This window comes from Heptranchias perlo, chromosome 13 (assembly GCF_035084215.1).
Source record: "Heptranchias perlo isolate sHepPer1 chromosome 13, sHepPer1.hap1, whole genome shotgun sequence".
Classification (NCBI taxonomy): Eukaryota; Metazoa; Chordata; class Chondrichthyes; order Hexanchiformes; family Hexanchidae; genus Heptranchias; species Heptranchias perlo.
Window position 1 is genome coordinate 63965906 of NC_090337.1, and position 6417 is coordinate 63972322.

Here is a 6417-nt window from a genome sequence, read left to right on the forward strand (position 1 = left end):
CATTCAAGTCATTAATATATATGGTGAAAAGTTGAGGCCCCAGTACAAATCCCTGGGTAACACCATTTGTCACATCCTGCCAATCAGGTTATATTCCCGTTATCCTTACTCTCTGTCTCCTACCTCCCAACCCATGTCACAAGGTTGCTTCCAATTCTGTGCACTTTCATTTTTGCTAATAATCTCGTGTGGGTTAATGGTTGACTGTCCGCACAACAGAATCACACCATAGAGTGGGTGCGAAGTATTTGATTTATAAATCAGATGTCCAACCTTACTCAAATTGCAGAGTAAATATAAACTGAAACAGCATAGTATCGAGACTGGTATTATGTGTCATTTTGTGATTTCCTTTTCGAGGTGGAAACTAATTAATTCATGCTGAAGGGACCAAGTCTATAGTGCAGAATGCCATCAAGGTTTAAAAGTGGAAATAAAACCAGGTAAATCAAGAAGTAGTGATTAGGCGAGGTCAAACTTTTGATTTAAAAGTCTTAAATATGAGGAGAAAGAGAAGACAGAGGGAAATAAGGAGTTCCACAGCATTGAAACCTGGGAAAGAATGGGTTAGAGCTGGGTAAATGGGGGGGCGGGGGGAATGGACACAGTGCTAAGGAACTGAAGCGGTGGGGGAGATGGGAGATGGGAAGAGGAGATAATATTCAAGAGAGTGACCATAATAATGAGACACAGACGATAGATAGCTGGAGAGTAATGGCAACCATCTCAGGTCTTAGCAGTATCTGTGAGAGGTGACAGGTCTGGACTAACAACAGATAAATGTCTCGACTGCTTGTCATGTCAAAGTTCATACAGCCAAAGCGAATGAGAAGCTGCAGACCACCTCAATTGTCATTTGTTTGGATATCTAGCATCATCGCAATCTGGTCAACTGGTCATACTCTCTGTCTTCTGCTACAGAAATGGAGGTGTTTGATGTTTAGTGTAGGATAAGAAGTGGTTTGTGATATTTTCAAGCTTTCTGACAGGGTTTGGCATCCTGGTCTTATTACAAATCTGGACTTTTCTGTTGTACCTGATAGGCTGCAGAATTAACTATGTGATATCCTCTGTGGAAGCCAACACCTGGATTATGATGAATGTCATTGTCAGAACCAAATCTCTTGGGGAAGTGAACTTGGATTCACACTGCTTCAACACTTAGTGGATGTCATCAAAGCTGATGACACTACCACCTACTGATCGGTTATTTCCCATCTGCAAGGCAAGCAGCAAGTGAACCACTGGTAGCAGATACAGTGGAAATTGGACACTGGGCTGACAAAGAGTGTTATGCCTCCAACAAGGAAAGGACCAAGTCACTGAGAAAGCCTGGCCATGATGTTTCTGCCTATGTCACTTCCACAAGTGTATCAATCTCTCTTCAGGTTTAAATATCCTTCCCCTCAGTTTGGTAATCATATCCAACATACAGTGGGCAAATATCAATGGGAAGACTAAGAATTTCTGAAAAAAATAAACTTGTCCTGTCACGGTGAACAACATCGCTGTTTAACAGAGTTTATATCTGCCTAGTGATAGGCTATTGCAGTCTTCTTCATTAGGGTGAAGAGAAAATCCATCTCTTAGTGCTGGACTTGGCATAGCCCAAAAGCTACTAAGACCAGTGATGAGGTAGAACTGACCAACTGCAACCTGTGGCTGGGTGGTCAGCTCATTCTGAAATCATAACTGGAAAAGCCAGACCTTGACGCTTATGCCAGGAAGATGAGGGGCTTCGGCTGCACCTCAACATCCTGTCTGAATCCAAAACGTCTGCATCAAATGGCAGCCACTGACTGAGCTTTACAGAGTGCTTCTTTGGCCGTAAATTGCACTGTACTTCATGAGCTGTAAAGGGCTTTGGGACGAGCTGAGGTTGTGGAATGTGCTATACAAATGCAAGTTCTTCCTTCCTTTCTTTACCCATGGAGCTCAACACCTAGAACTCAGTCCATTGAACGCAAAAGTGAAGGGTGTAACCCATCGACCCGCTGACCCAGAGTAGTTGCATTGTCCAAGAGATCACGGGCAAGCTTTTGGCTTGTGCCTCGGCAGTCACAACACACATCCTCAGGCCTTTTATGTTTTCAGAAGCCACAAGAGCTAATTCTGTCTGCCTGCCTTTGTTACAGTTATTGGCTCCAGCTGTACCCTGCTTTGCCACCTAATATGTGAAAAAATGGGAACAGAAACTCAGCTGTTTGTTTTGGCTAGGCAGTTTCAGATTGGGAGTCAATGTAAATGAGGCATTAGTCATCCATATGAGGAATGGAGAGTGCTGAGTATCACCAGAACATTACAGTGAGTTCAAGAACACTTGAACCACACACCATCCTTGTTCATTTTACACAGGAATGTATTTCTCACATAATAGAAAAAGATGGCATGACCTAATTCAAAATAAAATTCTGGAGATACACGTAATGCAGATTTACATAAATACACAGTGGTACTGTGCATGGTGAGAGAGAGCAATACTCTTTTACAATGTATAATGTATTACATTGAGAAAGAAAAAAGACCTGCATTAATATAGCACCTTTCACGACCTCAGGACGTCTCAAAGCGCTTTACAATCAATGAAGTGTTTTTTTGAAGTGTAGTTACTGTTGCAATGTAGGAAACACAGCAGCCAACTTGTGCACAGCAAGATCCCACAAACAGCAATGTGATAATGACCAGATAATCCGTTTTAGTGATGTTGGCTGAGGGATAAATATTGGCCCGGACGCCAGGGAGAACTCCCCTGCTCTTCTTCAAATAGTGCACTGGGATCTTTTAGGTTCACCTGAAAGAGCAGGCGGTGCCTCGGTTTAATGTCTCATCCAAAAGAAGGCACCTCCGGCAGTGCAGCACTCCCTCACATTACGTGCTCACGTCTGTGGACTAGGGCTTGGATCTACAACCTTCTGAGTCAGAGGCAAGATTGCTACTACCACTGAGCCAAGCCACCTGATTAGAAGTGCAATTGAAGCATTAGACTGAATAATGCATTGTTAAGAAATCTGTGGGTGAGGGCAATGGTTTAGTCGAGGTCGTGCTGGGCACATTTAAATTGGGATTTGGAATTACAAACATAAGCAATGCTTGTACTTAACTTGAGGGCGTGGTTTCGAAAAGATGTGTAAAATAGTCATGTTTTCTCCAGCCATAATTGACAGAGAGGCAGTGTGGAGGATTAGAAAGAACTGCCGAATAAAACAGGAGCCCCGAGGGCAGGAGCTGTAATGGGTGCAGGGATGGGAGAACAGCAAGGAGCAGGAGAGAGGCAATGTGATTGTGGGAGTGGGAGACTTAGTGTGGGATGAGAGGGTCTTCACTACAGGATGGGTGCACTGAGCATTGCTGGGAACTTTAGCGTGTTGGCTGGGAGAAGAGCTCTCATGCCCGTGTGCAGTTTGTGATTTTAAATCAGGGGAGAAGGAAGCTTGTGGGGTGTAGAAGGGAGGTTGCAGCAGGAGTTAAGGTTGTTGAAAGTCTTGTCAGTGTGTATCTTGGTGTTGGTGAAAGAGGGGAGAAAGTTGTTGGAAATAAGTAGGATTATTTTCATCTGATTAAAATTCACCTTTTGGTTGGTGACTAAGAAATACCACTGAAAGCTTCAAGAGCAGTCTTGTCTGATGGAATATCTCAGGTTGCTTTTACAGGCACTAAATATTACATCGCAGGTGTGCACAATTATGGAAAAGTTACACGAGCCCGGTTTCCTGTCAGGTCCCCTTTGTCACTTAGCAACAGGTTTATCTTCAGTTTCAACTGCCATGTTTACAATGTCACAACAATGTGAAATCTGCCAATCACAGGTTCAGCTGTTTGATTGTAATTATTATTCTGGAACCGCCTTACTGCCTGGTACTAGGCGGTACTGGGATGTACATCTAGTGCTGTTAAATGTGGCCTGTTATCAGCAACGGCCTACATTCATAGGCCTGAACATGAAAGGCAAATGCACTCAGCATTGTTTTTCTCCAGCTGAACAGCACTGTATTTACCTAAGCCTGATTAAAAATTATTTACAGGCTTCAGCTTTGAATAGTTTCATTGAAGAAAGGGCTCTGTTAAACCACTGAAACTGATTGTCTTCCAGAAGAAAACAGAACTAAAGAGATAAAAAGAAAAAAAACACAACTGATGTAAAAATACAAAACACTGCAGACGCACAGCATCTGAAAAAAAAGTTCAACATTTTGGGCATGGCCCTTCACCTCTGGACCACTCGTCACCTTTCACCTCTGGACCACTCGTCACCTTTCACCTCTGGATCCACTCATGACCCTTCATCTCTGGATCCACACATGACCCTTCATCTCTGGATCTACACATGACCCTTCATATCTGGATCCACACATGACCCTTCACCACTGGATCCACTTGTGACCCTTCACCACTGGATCACCTTGTGACCCTTCATCTCTGGATCCACTTGTGAACCTTCATCTCTGGATCCACTTGTGACCCTTCACCACTGGATCCACTTGTGACCCTTCACCACTGGATCCACTTGTGACCCTTCACCACTGGATCCACTTGTGACCCTTCATCTCTGGATCCACTTGTGACCCTTCATTTCTGGATCCACTTGTGACCCTTCATCTCTGGATCCAGTCATCACCCTTCACCATTATTTCCACTTGACATTGTTCGAAACAATGAGATGACTGGATCAATGAGATGACTGGATATAATGAGATGGTTGCACACAATGAGATGATGAGATGTTTGGACACAATGAGATGATTATGTTAACTGGTCTATAGTTCCCCAGTTTTGAGATCCTGGGAAAAAAATAATTAGAATTAGAAAATAAATGACCAGTTAATCTGCTTTTGGTAGTGTTAGTTGAGAGATTAATGTTGGCGAAGGCACAAAGTGAACTCCCCTGCTCTTCGTCAAATACTGCCATGGGTTCTTTCACATCCATCTGAACAGGTAGAAGGAGCCTTGACTTAACATCTCATCCAAAAGACGGCACCTCTGACAGTGCAGCACTCCCTCAGTGTCAGCCTGGATTACTATCTGAAATCCTAGAATCGTTCTATGAACCCACAATCTTCTGACTCAGAGGCAAGAATGCTACCACTCAGCCAAGTTGATACTTCCAGTGCGATTCAGGAAGGAAGAAGAATGTGTAGGACAGCGCAAGGAACTGCAGCAAGGAACACAAGAAGAAAGTTCAGAGGGTGTAGTCCCATAGTACCACTGATAAAAGACATAAGAAAAGCTGTGACAGAAAAAAAAGAACTTCCATTTATATAGCGCCTTGCATGTCCTTAAGATGTGCAGTCAATGAAGTTCTTCTAAAATGTAATGCAGCCAAACATGGCAGCCAATTCGCACATTTCAAGGTCCAATAACAGCAATGAGATAAAAGACCAGATTATCTGTTTTAGTGGTGTTGGTTGAGGAATAAATGTTAGTAAAAACACCGGGAGAACTCCAGTGCTCTTCTTCGAGTAGTGTTATGGGATCTTTTATTCTGTCTACCAGATAGGGCCTCGGTTTAAGGTCTCATCCAAAAGACGGCACCTCCGAAAGCACAGCAGTTCCAGCCTAGATTATGTGCTCAAGTTTCTGGAGTGGGGCTTCAACTCATGACTTTCTGACTCAGAGGTGAGTGTCCGACCATTGAGCCAAGGCTAAGAGGTAGCTTGGAGGCTGGAGGTGACAGATGATCCTCTATCAGACCACAAGCTTTTTCTTATTGTCCAGGGCTCAAAAAGGGTTAAAGAGACTCCTCAGATTATTCCACATATTAAACAGCTCAGGGACCTTGGATCTTCAATCCTCTTCCTTCCTGATACCATGCAGAACATAATAAAGAAAGGACTTGCATTGCTTTAGTGCCTTTCACGACCTCAGGACATCCCAAAGTGCTTTACAACTTGTTAAGTACTTTTTGGAATGTGGTTACTGTGGTAAAGTAGGATACATGGCAGCCAAAATGCGCACAGCAATGTGATAATGACCAGATAACCTGTTTTTAGGTGTTGGTTGAGGGATAAATATTGTCCGGGACACTGGGGAGGACACCCCTGCTCTTCTTCGAATAGTACCATGGGATCTTTTACAACCACCTGAGAGGGCAGACGGGGCCTCGGTTTAATGTCTCGTCCGAAAGACAGCACCTCCGACAGTGCAGCACTCCCTCAGTATTACACTGGAGTGTCAGCCTAGATCTTGTGCTCAAGTCTCTGGAGTGGGACTATGAACAGTTGACCTCCTGGCTCAGAGGCGAGTGTGCTACCTCTGAGCCACAGCTGACACACGATCTATCAATAATCTATCATAGCTTCATCCATAACAGGAAAAATACATCAGGTGTGTAAGGAGGGTTTTTTCCAATAACAAAAGAAAAGTTTCATAGGAACAGAAGAATTGGTCTGAGTTTCACCGTCTATCTAATGAAAACAAATT

The 6417-nt window shown here is 43.6% G+C and overlaps 1 protein-coding gene across 3 annotated transcripts in view; it reads right to left on the reverse strand.

Moving 5' to 3' along the window:
• Positions 1–6417, reverse strand: part of dzip1l (DAZ interacting zinc finger protein 1-like) — a 300747-nt gene that overhangs the window by 13822 nt on the left and 280508 nt on the right. The window lies entirely within an intron of this gene.